The following is a 14,410-nucleotide window of genomic DNA, read 5'->3' as shown; positions in this document are numbered from 1 at the left end:
GGAGCAACAACGTCTCAGCCGCAAAGTAGTATGCCACACAAGCTCATAGAACGGGACCGCCGAGTGTTGAGGAGCGTAAAAATCATCTGTCCTTGGTTGCAACACTCACTACCGAGTTTGAAACTGCTTCTCAAAGCAATGTCAGCACAATAACTGTTTGTTGGGAGCTTCATGAAATCGTTTCCATGGCCGAGCAGCCGCAACATCTAGTGGAAAGCCTTCCCAGAAGAGTGGAGCAAAGGTGGGACCAACCCCTTATTAATGCCCGTGATTGTGGAATTAGATGTTTGACATGCTGGTGTCGACATACTTTTGTACATGTAGTGTGTCATTCTAATTTATGTGTCCCAGATTTACATTTACTGTGTTACGTCTAGTCTATGAGACCAGGCTGGAAGTGCACATGTCACAGTCATGTATTACATACAGTTGCCTACTTCAGTAAACATGAAACTTAAAGCTGCAATATGTAACTTTTTGAATGACCCAAACAAATTCACAAATGCGTGTTATAGATATGTCATTCTCATTGAAAGAAAGTCTAAGTGCTAGATCTCTTCTATGTGGCTATTTCTATGCTTCCCATGTTTACATTTAGTTTTTGAGTCTTACTTTCAGTTTTGAAAACCAGCTTCAAACAGCTGAAAATACAATATTTTTGTGTATGTAAAATATATTTCACAGTGGTTTAGATGGTACAATGATTCTCTACACTATACTTTATTGTCACAAAAACGAATTTTTGCGACCAGGAAATAGCAGAGCGATTTATGCATAGTGCATCTTTAAGTGGAGTGTTTCCCCACTTCATGACACTATTCACTTTTGTTTTTGTAGACACCCCCCCCCCCACTTCATGTTACAAGACTTGTACTTAGGTTTCATTTTCATCCAGCCACACACCCTTTCCAAGAAATGAACGTTTTTGTAAACACAATCTGAAAAGTCAGAGCAAATTTGCACTGCCAGTGGATCAACATCCATCAAGGTAACGTGTTCTGTTTTTACGTTAAGTAAATACACTTTAATCACTTTTTTAGAAACCGAGATACAAAAACAGAACATTCGAGAAGACGTAAGGACAACATCTAACAAGGTAAATATGTTATTTAAAAAACTTTATTTTATAAGATTAACCAAAAATAAATATATTTTTTGTTGTTGTTAGAAGTAGTACAGTAGTATGTAGTTATAAGACTATAATTAGACGTAAGGAAGAAATCCTTTAAATTGAATGATCAATTTCCCATGTATTTTTATCTCAAGTGAGGTATAGAACAAAGGGCTGTCAATGCTGTCATTTTTTGTACAGTTGTTTTATTAATATTGGTAAGAGGTGCCATTGTCAATATTAAAGCAGCAAGGCACAAGAGGTTGTGCTATTCTGAATAGTCTGGTAAAAGGCGTGGAGGTTGTAAAACGTTAGCAACATATTCAAATAACAATGGATTACATATTTTCATTAAAACAGTATTTTGGTAAATTCATGCAATTTCATTCTTCCACCAGAAAATAAAGTCCAGAGAAAAATCTGGTTGTTCATGTTAGCTCTTTTGGTCATCTTGCACCACAGGTTAAAAAGTGGTGTGGCAAAATGTGTACATGTCATTTCTGGGGCCTGGAGTTTTTCCTGATCTCATGACCTGGTCAGGTAAAACGCTGGGTCCTATTCGTAGGCTATGACAGGGTCCAACGTTAACTTTTTTTTTCTCAGGCCAAAAGCGCCACCATTATGATCACTGTCAAAGCAGTACAATACTACTTTGATAATAAGGGAAAACGTCTGTGTGAGCATTTGAAATTAGATCAGGATCAAACCAACAGGATCAAACATGTTTGCAAATACCTTTGATACACATGTTATTAGCAAATCCTGGGGTAGCTAGCTAGCTTTAGCGTGGTACCTAGCTAGCTCCAATGGCACCAGCCTGAAAACAATGACCAGTAGAAACTGCAGCCATTTTCAATATTCTTAGCAATGGTTTAGGAATCCATGTAAGTATTAGCTAGGTAGCCACTTGTTGTTCTCCTATTGAAATAACTGGTATGGTTTGACCGGGCCGGGTTATGTGTTGTGAAGCTAGCCACAATAAGCATTAGCCACAATAGTGGAATTTGCGTTTCGCATTCAAAATAAAAGTCACACTGAAAGTGATGCAGAAGGTTACAATTGGTGGAATCATGCCATGTTTAGACGAGATAATGTTAAACAAGGTTGGAGTGTTGGAATGTGGAGCAATGAAATGGAGTATGAGTCTACTCGGTGACACCCACAGAACATAACTGTGAAGAGTTAATGTAAATATCAGCGTCATAGTGGCGGGACTTTGACTGTGGGAAATCACCTCCCCAGTCAGCCTATTGTGCGTATTGACATTTTAAATTGCACTTTACGGCCTTACCTAAAGATTGGGGATCAATGAAATGGGAGCTACGACGCTAATGTTCTCTGGTGTCACTGAGTGACTGATACCCCATGTCATTGATCCACAATCCACAGGTAGGCTGTACAGTGAAATAAGTATGTCCCCAATGCAATTCCAAAGTCTAGTACATCCAGTATGATTAACATATTTTTGTCAAATGATTGTATTATTGTATACATTATTGTATTTTGTTGAATTTATTTAAGGACATTCAAACTTCGTTTAGCATGATCTATTCCATTATTGCATGATTCCACTATTTGTATTCATTTGAATGACTTTCAAATTAGATACCACTATTGTGGCTAATCTTTATTGTGGCTAGTTTCACATAGGTGGGTCCGACCACCATTAATCAAATAAGAACTATCTTATAAATTAGGGATATTTTAGACGATGACACCAAGCTAGTTAGCTTGCTAACTATAGCTACTGAAACAGATTATGTTGTTTTGCTATGTTTTTAGGGAAGAACATGGTTTGCATCCATCGGCTAGCTAGCTTTTTTATAACCAGCACTGTCCAGAGTTTGGGAAAGTGTCTCTGCGCTCGTGCGGCAGGTGCGTCACGAGACAAAACTTTACCAGCATCATAGCTTACGTATCAGTGAATCGTTGTGACACGAATTACGAGTGATAGTGTAATCAATGTGTTATAACTACTTTAAAAATTCATAAACGTGATGTGCAGTCATAATCAGGTCCTGATTGATCAACGAGCTTATTTGACTAGGCCAATAGTGTTATTTGACGTGTATATTTTTTGACACGCATAGACCCAAACGGCGTTCGATAGTTTTGGGTTCATGCTGGGCTGATAGGTTGGCAATGCTTTCTCTCTATATGCAGCTATTAATATGCTATATTTGGTTATTGTGATATGTATTAAAAAACTGTTTAATATAATTTAGCAATTTAAGTCATTACTCTATTCTTTACAATTGCATTGTATTAATTGCATTATATTTTTCCCTAAAGTATGTTATTTTGAGAAAGTTGGTTTACATCTCAAAATAGGACGCTGCCCCTTTAAGAGAACTTCTTCCAAAATATATATTTACCTGGCAACAGTTAGTTGGCTAGACAAAACGAAATCTAAAGTGTATTTTTGTAGCATCCTTTTTGCAGACTATCAACAATAGCCAGCATATTACTAGCTAGTATGTCTACTGTTGAAGATTCACTTTTGTAAATAAATAAGCTAAGCAAGTAGATTGATGGGTGCTTATTTTTGCACAGGATAGCTTGCGTGTGTTGTGTGAACATATTGTAACGACCCTGGGTTTATAAGCGCGGATATCGACTCTGCCGCTCAAGTGTTCTTTTGCGGCACAGTCGATAGCGCGCTGGACTTCGGGCTAGAAGGTCGAGGGTTCGAGACCTGCACCCTGCCAGTTTCATTACGATATCAACTTCTGTACTGATTGAGTGTTGTGACCATAGACAATAAAACCAGGGTTCTAACCAAAGACGATGCTATGTGTTGGACATTGAGAGGCTTTGAAGCCACCGGTCGGTCATATTGGCAGTCCTCCATAGGAATGAATGTAATTGTACAGTATGTCAATTAAATCTTTCAAAGACAAAGTTATACGTATTTAAGTTGTTTTTGTTGTAGTGGGGACAGTAACATTAGCGCTCTCTAAAAAAAAATACTTTAACAATGTTTTTATATATTTTTTTATGTTTAGCTCACATAATATAATTTAAAAGTAGTCCTTAAGGTGTCTGTAATAGAATAAAAGTGTTGAAAACGAATGTAGACATTAATAAATGCATTTCTATAGCTTCCAAAATCTTTTTTACAATTGAGGTGTACCAAGATGGCTGCACGGTGGCTTCATCAAGCCAGTGGGAATGTGTTTAGGAAACTCTTAACATCACATGTGTGCTACAAAAACGAATAGGGCCCCACAGTGGAGGTGTCATAATACCCATAAAACCTAGCTGTCAAACAGGGAAATGGTTCCAGTTGTTTTTTCCACTATTCATTTTTCCCATAGGGGATTTTAGAAACAGTTAAAATAAGGTCTGTGTTTCGTGTAGGCTCACCCTGACGTTTTGATAACACTGTAAATCTCTTTAGAACATGATTACTTTTATCAATATCTGTATCTACAGCCCCAAAAATGAAATGCTAATTAGCTGCTAATGTGGCTATCATAAAGGACTACAAAAATGCCATGATCTGGACGCGACTGGCGAATCGAGGCAAAGGTAAGAATCTCTGGATTAACTATCTAATATTAGCTAAATGTAGTAATGAATAAATTGTCAATTATGCCCTGTGCAAGTTTTACATTTACAAAATACCAGTTAGCAAAGTTGTCTGCTCGAGATGACATGCAGGAGCATGTATCCCCCAGGAGAGGATGGCTCTCACTTCAGCAGTGATGAATTCATGAACTTCTTTGAGGAAAAGATCATGATCATTAGAAAGCAAATTACGGAGTCCTCTTTAAATCTGCGTATTCCTCCAAAGCTCTGTTGTCCTGAGTCTGCACAACTCTGCCAGGACCTAGGATCAAGGGAGACACTAAAGTGTTTTAGTACTATATCTCTTGACACAATGATGAAAATAATCATGGCCTCTAAACCTTCAAGCTGCATACTGGACCCTATTCCAACTAAACTACTGAAAGAGCTGCTTTCTGTGCTTGGCCTTCCTATGTTGAACATAATAAACGTCTCTCTATCCACCGGATGTGTACCAAACTCACTAAAAGTGGCAGTAATAAAGCCTCTCTTGAAAAAGCCAAATCTTGACCCAGAAATTATAAAAAACTATCGGTCTATATCGAATCTTCTATTCCTCTCCAAAATTTTAGAAAAAGCTGTTGCGCAGCAACTCACTGCCTTCCTGAAGACAAACAATGTACACGAAACGCTTCAGTCTGGTTTTAGACCCCATCATAGCACTGAGACTGCACTTGTGAAGGTGGTAAATGACCTTTTAATGACGTCAGACCGAGGTTCTGCCTCTGTCCTCGTGCTCCTAGATCTTAGTGCTGCTTTTGATACCATCGATCACCACATTCTTTTGGAGAGATTGGAAACCCAAATTTGTCTACATGGACAAGTTCTGGCCTGGTTTAGGTCTTATCTGTCGGAAAGATATCAGTTTGTCTCTGTGAATGGTTTGTCCTCTGACAAATCAACTGTATATTTTGGTGTTCCTCGAGGTTCCGTTTTAGGACCACTATTGTTTTCACTATATATTTTACCTCTTGGGGATGTCATTCGAAAACATAATGTTAAATTTCACTGCTATGCGGATGACACACAGCTGTACATTTCGATGAAACATAGTGAAGCCCCAAAATTGCCCTCGCTAGAAGCCTGTGTCTCAGACATAAGGAAGTGGATGGCTGCAAACGTTCTACTCTTAAACTCAGACAAAACAGAGATGCTTGTTCTAGGTCCCAAGAAACAAAGAGATCTTCTGTTGAATCTGACAATTAATCTGGATGGTTGTACAGTCGTCTCAAATAAAACTGTGAAGGACCTCGGCGTTACTCTGGACCCTGATCTCTCTTTTGAAGAACATATCAAGACTGTTTCATGGACAGTTTTTTCCCATCTACGTAACATTGCAAAAATCAGAAACTTTCTGTCCAAAAATGATGCAGAAAAATGAATCCATGCCTTTGTTACTTTTAGGTTGGACTACTGCAATGCTCTACTTTCCGGCTACCCGGATAAAGCACTAAACAAACTTCAGTTAGTGCTAAATACGGCTGCTAGAATCCTGACTAGAACCAAAAAATGTGATCATATTACTCCAGTGCTAGCCTCCCTACACTGGCTTCCTGTTAAGGCAAGGGCTGATTTCAAGGTTTTACTGCTAACCTACAAAGCATTACATGGGCTTGCTCCTACCCATCTTTCCGATTTGGTCCTGCCGTACATACCTACACGTACGCTACGGTCACAAGACGCGGGCCTCCTAATTGTTCCTAGAATTTCTAAGCAAACAGCTGGAGGCAGGGCTTTCTCCTATAGAGCTCCATTTTTATGGAATAGTCTGCCTACCCATGTGAGAGACGCAGACTCAGTCTCAACCTTTAAGTCTTTACTGAAGACATATCTCTTCAGTAGGTCCTATGATTAAGTGTAGTCTGGCCCAGGGGTGTGAAGGTGAACGGAAAGGCTGGAGCAACGAACCGCCCTTGCTGTCTCTGCCTGGCCGGTTTCCCCTCTTTCCACTGGGATTCTCTGCCTCTACCCCTATTACGGGGGGCTGAGTCACTGGCTTACTGGTGTTCTTCCATGCCGTCCCTGGGAGGGGTGCGTCACTTGAGTGGGTTGAGTCACTGACGTGGTCTTCCTGTCTGGGTTGGCGCCCCCCCTTGGGCTGTGCCGTGGCGGAGATCTTTGTGGGCTATACTCGGCCTTGTCCCGGGATGGTATGTTGGTGGTTGGAGATATCCCTCCAGTGGTGTGGAGGCTGTGCTTTGGCAAAGTGGGTGGGGTTATATCCTACCTGTTTGGCCCTGTCCGGGGGTTTCATCGGATGGGGCCACAGTGTCTCCTGACCCCTCCTGTCTCAGCCTCCAGTATTTATGCTGGAGGCTGTCACATCTGGAGTATTTCTCTTGTCTTTTCCGGTGTCCTGTGTGAATTTAAATATGCTCTCTAATTCTCTCTTTCTCTTTCTTTCTTTCTCTCTCTCGGAGGACCTGAGCCCTAGGACCATGCCTCAGGACTACCTGGCTTGATGACTCCTTGCTGTCCCCAGTTCACCTGGCCGTGCTGCTGCTCCAGTTCCAACTGTTCTGCCTGCAGCTATGGAACCCTGACCTGTTCACCGGACGTGCTACCTGTCCCAGACCTGTTGTCCCAGACCTGCTGGAACCCTGACCTATTCACCGGACGTGCTACCTGTCCCAGACCTGCTGTTTTCAACTCTCTAGAGACAGCAAGAGCGGTAGAGATACTCTCAAAGATCGGCTATGAAAAAGCCAACTGACACTTACTCTTATGTTACTGACTTGTTGCACCCTCGACAACTACTATGATTATTATTATTTGACAATGCTGGTCATTTATGAACATTTGAACATCTAGGCCATGTGCTGTTATAATCTCCACCCGGCACAGCCAGAAGAGGACTGGCCACCCCTCATAGCCTGGTTCCTCTCTAGGTTTCTTCCTAGGTTTTGGCCTTTCTAGGGAGTTTTTCCTAGCCACCGTGCTTCTACACCTGCATTGCTTGCTGTTTGGGGTTTTAGGCTGGGTTTCTGTACAGCACTTTGTGATATCAGCTGATGTAAGAAGGGCTATATAAATACATTTGATTTGATTTGATGTAGGGATTCGTATTTTGCATGATGTCTACTTTGATGCTAATTAGCATTTTCGAATCTGAGAGTAAATAGAGCTGAATATATTGATAAAAGTCACCTTGTCCGAAAGAGATTTACATGGTTATGAAAATGTCGAGCCAGGGTAAGCCTACACAAAAATAGCCCTTATTTGAAGTGTTTCTAAAATCCCCAAATGAATGGTGGAAAAACGATTGGAACCATTTCCCTGTTTTGCCGTTGCCGCAACGAAGTCACAGCACTAATTTGCCTTGCGGTCCCCAACATAGCGTTATCATCCTCTCTCCCTTGTTCTTCTATGCCTGTGTGTGAGCCGTTGCTGTGACTTCTGTTACACAGACAGCTTCTCCGACTCTCCTAACGCTAGCCTCTTTTACCAACAAAAGTCACTGGAGGGGTCTAAAAACTCGCTAAATCGAGCGACAAAGTCGCAAAATTTACACTGGTCCAATCATCATCCAGGATCCAAACAACCCCGTTTTATATAATGCGTAGGCCAATTTGATATTTGTCCTTTGTTTATTGTTTCAGATGGATAAGATATTCAATATTCTCCAGCGGCACAGACTGGAGACCTACTACGATAAATTCCGCACGTTTGGTGTCAAAGATGAGAGAGATTTCGTTGAAGACATAACTGGTGAAGATCTAGTCAACATGGGTAAGTATCAGGCTGTAACTTTCCGGAGGAAAGGGGGTCAACCCAATATTAGAGAGAGGCCAATTTGACTCCCTCAATAATATACCATGGCATTCTGTGGTTTAAACACTGCACAGCCTACTCAATTCCTTATTTTATTAATTAGTTTCACCTGCCAATTATGCTTTTGGTTTGGCCCGGTCCTCAAAGTCCATGGTTTGTGAAGGAATAAAAAGTTTCACAAGATTTGTAAGAATGGAGCAATAGCTCCTCTCTTTCTCTAACAAACCCTTAATTCTGTGAGCTAACATTTAACATGGTAAGCATGAAGAAGCTTTACATTGAAAGGACATTTTTCAAGTGGTGAAGGTTTCTATTGCAAAGTGACAACATGTGCATCTGGTGTGTGAGTGTTATTTATCAAAACGAGTGATAATTGGTAAAGCTTGTATTGTGCTAAAGTTTGTGAGTTCAAAGACAACTTTGGTAGTATTATAAACTTTGAAACAACTGGTTTCTACATTTACATTTTAGTCATTTAGCAGACGCTCTTATCCAGAGCGACTTACAGTAGTGAATGCATACATTTCATTTATTTATTTTTGTATTTTTTCCGTACTGGTCTCCCGTGGGAATTGAACCCACAACCCTGGCGTTGCAAACACCATGCTCTACTAACTGAGCCACACGGCATCATAATTAGAGGGGGGGCGCACTCATCATATTTATGCAACATTATAATCACCCTAACAATACTTCCAGAACAACCTTTATATTCTATTTCAATTGACAACATCTACAAAAGAAATGGGCCCAGCCTAGTCTTCATTGATAGGGATGTATGTGACATTGTACACTGGTTTATTTCTCCTTTATACATTTTTTTATTTCAATATGGAAGGGGAACCAGTTACTAGTGTTGGTATGTACTGTTTCTTGAAGAGTAAAAGGTATTCATACCATTTTTGTGGTGAGGTTAGGGGGCATGGGAGTCACATGATGTTCTCCCATGATGAAAGGGGACCATGAAAAAGTTTGGGAAGCACGATTACATTTACATTTTAGTCATTTAGCAGACGCTCTTATCCAGAGCGACTTACAGTAGTGAATGCATACATTTCATACTTTTTTTTCTGTGCTGGCCCCCCGTGGGAATCGAACCCACAACCCTGGTGTTGCAAACACCATGCTCTACCAACTGAGCTACAGGGAAGACACAATCTAACTAATGATTAGCAACAAATTCAGATGGGCAACCCCATGCTTCAGCATTACACTGCATCAGGTGGACTACAAGTGATAATGCTTATTGATAAATAACACACCAGCCTGATAATATTTGAAGAACGTTTTTGTGAAACGTGTCATTCAGTGCAATGTAGCAAAAGTTCAATCAAATTGAATGCATCCAGGGCCTCTCGGGTGGCGCAGTGGTCTAAGGCACTGCATTGGAGTGCTAGCTGTGCCACTAGAGATTCTGGGTTTGAGTCCAGGCTCTGTTGCAGCCGGCCGTGACCGGGAGGCCCATGGGGTGGTGCACAATTGGGTTAGGGAGGGTTTGACTGGCAGGGATATCCTTGTCTCATCAACACATTGGTGTGGCTGGCTTCTGGGTTGGATGGGCATTGTGTCAAGAAGCAGTGCGGTTGGGTTGTGTTTCAGAGGATTCATGGCTCTCAACCTTTGCCTCTCCTGAGTCCATATGGGAGTTGCAGCGGTGAGACAAGACTGTAACTACTACCAATTGGGGGGGGGGAATATATAAAATTGAACGCATCCAGAACTGGCTTTCTCATAGTTGTTCTTGGTTACTTTCTGAACTGGTAGTGTTAGACCAACAAGTAATACAGAAATAATTAGTTTTTCAGTTGTGGTTGGAAACAAACTATGGAGCAAAATGAACTGGGTTAACGGGGTAGTTATCATTGGCTACTTTACCATAACTAGTAGATTTTTTTTATTTTTATTTCACCTTTATTTAACAAGGTAGGCCAGTTTAGAACAAGTTCTCATTTACAACTGCGACCTGGCCAAGATAGAGCAAAGCAGTGCAACACAAACAACACAGTTACACATGGGATAAACAAACGTACAGTCAATAACACAATAGAAAAATCTATATACAGTGTTTGCAAATGTAGTAAGATTAGGAAGGTAAGGCAATAAATAGGCCATAGTGGCAAAATAATTACAATTGAGCAATTAAACACTTGAGTGATAGATGTGCAGAAGATGAATGTGCCAGTAGAGATACTGGGTTGCAAAGGAGAAAAAAAAATAACATGGGGATGAGGTAGTTGGGTGAGCTATTTACAGATGGGCTATGTACAGGTGCAACGATCGGTAAGCTGCTCTGACAGCTGATGCTTAAAGTTAGAGGGAGCTATGAGTCTCCAGCTTCAGTGATTTTTGCAATTCGTTCCAGTCATTGGCAGCAGAGAACTGTAAGGAAAGGCGGCTAAATGAGGAATTGGCTTTAGGGGTGACCAGTGAAATATACCTGCTGGAGCGCGTGCTACGGTTGGGTGCTGCTATGGTGATCAGTGAGCTGAGATAAGGTGGGGCTTTACCTAGCAAAGACTTATAGATGTCCTGGAGCCAGTGGGTATGGCGATGAATACAGGGGCGAAAATCTGATATCAACTTTGGAGGGGACAATTACATTACATTTTCTCAAGAGCAATTCCTGAGGGGGACACCAAAAGTAGTGCTGTAACACATAGCCTACGTTTAATATGGTAAATGTATATTGAGGAACCAAAGAAATAAGGTGTTTGCCGTACTCCTAACTACCGGTACCCAAAACTACACAACTAATCACAACAGCAATACCATTGCCTTTAAGAAATCTTAGTTCAGTCACCAGTTTAAGTTGAGAGTGGGGGTATCCATGGCATTTTCCAATTATGTTCCTATTTTACAAGTAAAAAAAATTGAGAACCTTTCATAATGTTGCCAAACAAAGACTCAACAAACTTACCTGAGACTCCCTGTCTCTGCCAGTCTGTCCCTGCATATCTGTCCCCAACTCTGCTGTCTGTGTGCCATCTGTTGCCTGCTCTGCCTAATGACATCATTGTGAAACATTCCATTAGCATTTCACTTCTTTCTTATGAACATTTTATCAACTAGTCTGAGATATTAGGCTACTAGGGTTCTTATTTTGCGTTTTGGTGTACTGAAAAATACTCTGATGTCCGTCTTTTTTCTGCCATTTTTCTGCCATTTTTCTACCTGGTTGGCTACACACACACACAGTATGTAGGTTATTTGCAGTAGGAGATGGGCTTCTATCATCTTATCTTCTATCATTCTATATAGGCTTCGATCTAAAAGGTAGCTAGCAAATGTGAAACGGATTGCAGTGACAAGAGTTGACAGCTGTATGAGTTCACCATTTACACAACATATGCTGCAACCTTTTGTAATTTTAATCGTTTGTTTCATATTGGCTGGCTTCTAACAATAGCTGAATTTGCAAAGCTAGCGAGCCCCAATTCAGTGGTGTTTGCTATAATCTTTGCTACCCGGGTAAAATATATAAATAAAAGTTCCCTTGCGACAATTTAGCTTTTGCAACGAGACCATTAAATATATTTAAAACAATGGTAGAAGAGAGTGTAGTTCTGTTCAGTTTATCGCTAACCTTATCACAGGGACTTTGAAGCACTAACTTACATGCATGCTGATCTTGGAATAAATTGACGATAGCAAAGATTCCATCTTTGACGATGCCACATAAATGGAATAGGTACTAGCTAGCTTAATAGTTAATATTTGCGCGCTAGCTCTGCATATTCAGCTAGTGTGTGTGCGCGATTGACTGGATTAACCTCACGTCAGTTACATGCATTGAGTGCCTTTCAGACAGTAGATACGACCTCTACGTTACCTAGCAAGCTAAGGAACTGGCAGTGGATCAAACCATTGTGAGGCAAAGGGTGGGGGGGGTCGCAATCTTTTGAAACTTAAAAACGCGCTATTAAGTGTCTATAATCAGCACAATTGCTTTCATTGCGTATTATTAATATTATTTAAATTACATAGTTATGTTTCAGTGATATATTGGGGGGGACAAATCATATTTTTCCCAGGATGGGGGGGTTGTGTCCCCCCCGGGATTTCCGCCCCTGGATGAATATGAAGCGAGGGCCAGCCAACGAGAGCATACAGGTTTCAGTGGTGTGTAGGATATGGGGCTTTGGTGACAAAACTGATGGCACTGATTATGTTGGTAGTGGGATATTGTTTTGGGGAGTCACATCACAAATTAGACAAATGGATTAACTAATGACTAACTAAAATGCATTAGGTTAAGGATTAGCAATTAATTACTAACAGCATTTATCCAAGAAAAATGCATTTGTTTAGTTACAGTATTTATGCTTATTTATTTTATCAATTTCCTATGGGATTCATAACCTTATTCCCAAGTGATTTTTTAATAACAGGTTTTACTCAAATAGAGAAGAATCGCTTTGAAAAAATGAAAGTTTTCATTCAAAGACTCAAAGCGCCACAGCAAGCGATGCCTGTACAAAAATCTATGGAGGCTTTCCAACTGCGGTACACATACCCCCACTGTCCTGAGCTAAAAGAGATCACAGGTGAGACATACAGATGCAGTAATTGTTTTTGCACAGCACAGTATTCTGCACTCGCCTGGTTCAAAAGGAAGAGGAAGGCAGACACACAATTTAATGTCCCTAGCTATTTAAATTTAATGCAGGGAAATATTTTTCCACAGGTGATAAAAAATACTGCATCTTTACACTATTTTTATGTAGGTAGAGACCATAAAGAGAGAGGAAATGTAAAATCATATCATGTAAAAATCATCACATCACTGTCACTACTCTTTGTGGCATGTCTCTATTATGTTTGAGCTTTTGTTAAACTTTTAATGCAGACATGGATCCTGCTACAAACACCGTTGAAGATCTGATGCTAAGGATCTGTCACCAAGAGGGCATTGAGAACTCTAAAGCTGTGTGCCTCTACACCGTTGATGGAATGCCTTTAACTGATGATCCTTTCTTTAACACATGTAAGTAATACTGGAAATATACCTGATACAGTTTGTATAAATTGTATAATTTAGCTATTTGACACCGAAACCATTTCTAACTGAATGGTGCTAGTTACAACGGTATTGGGAGTAAAAAGAGAAAGAGGAAACTTGAGTCAGGTACATGCAGGTAAAGTACATTTTAGTAAATACAAATACGAGGACTCCTCAATTACATATAGTAAGTGAAGTAAGTAGCCTTGCACAACCTTGACTTGTGCGTGCCGGAACGGCTAGGAACAGTAGCCTTTTTTCTGGTTCTGTAGCACGAGGCAGCTAGATGTACAAGTACACCCCCTGGACATGATGCTTGTCTGTCGCAAGGCCTTACCCCCAATCTATCTCCTTAATACAGAGTGCCAAGCAGATCATTTTTGGGGGGTAAATCTTTAACTTTGTAACACATTTCTTACCTTGCATTAATTTCAAGCTGCTCATCAAATAAAATAATAAAAGGTGTGAGAAAGATAAAACGGAAAACGTTTCCATAATCAAACCCAACTTTCCAATCTCAGGGTGGACACTAACCACAAGGCCACAGCGAAATATAGGCCCACATATTTTACAAAGCCTGTTACAGATTACGTACAGCACAGTGTATGTTGCAAATGAGTCAACATTTCCATTGGAATAGGGTGGCAATTGTAATCATCTTCAGTATAAACAAAGGATCCCTTTTCTTGACATTCTTCTTCTATTTCACCCATTAGGGTCTTTGAAAGACAGGCACATTGAAAATGGAAGTGAGCTCTATGCCATGTTTACACCCAAGGAGAATTTGAAACAAGCCCCCCAAATGCCACTGCAAGAGATGACTGACATGACAGGAGAGGATAATGTTCGATGCCACATCATGCTCAAGGTGAATTCCTCTTTACATTGGTCTAATTCTGTTGGTTTGACATGAAAGCATACTCGAGCTCATCTTTCTATAAAATGTTGGTCCTGCTTGT

General features: G+C 40.5%; 1 protein-coding gene across 4 annotated transcripts in view; it reads left to right on the top strand.

The window, feature by feature from the left end:
• The window catches only part of LOC115166826 (uncharacterized), a 56,486-nt gene that overhangs the window by 17,401 nt on the left and 24,675 nt on the right, over positions 1 to 14,410 (top strand). For 2 of the 4 annotated variants that reach the window (XR_003870372.1, XR_003870373.1), the window contains 5 exons: positions 1,041 to 1,096; positions 8,281 to 8,410; positions 12,841 to 12,996; positions 13,299 to 13,436; positions 14,168 to 14,319. The exons of 1 other annotated variant lie outside the window; for it this stretch is intronic. The gene's annotated coding sequence lies outside the window, so the exon portion shown is untranslated. Of the gene's footprint in view, positions 1 to 865; positions 989 to 1,040; positions 1,097 to 8,280; positions 8,411 to 12,840; positions 12,997 to 13,298; positions 13,437 to 14,167; positions 14,320 to 14,410 lie in introns of those variants that run through there. One more of the 4 variants, XR_003870374.1, reaches the window with a different exon arrangement.

The sequence above is a fragment of the Salmo trutta genome, chromosome 29, assembly GCF_901001165.1.
Source record: "Salmo trutta chromosome 29, fSalTru1.1, whole genome shotgun sequence".
Taxonomy (NCBI): domain Eukaryota; kingdom Metazoa; phylum Chordata; class Actinopteri; order Salmoniformes; family Salmonidae; genus Salmo; species Salmo trutta.
The sequence above is the reverse complement of the archived record's forward strand: the minus strand, read 5'-3'. Positions and strand labels throughout refer to the sequence as shown.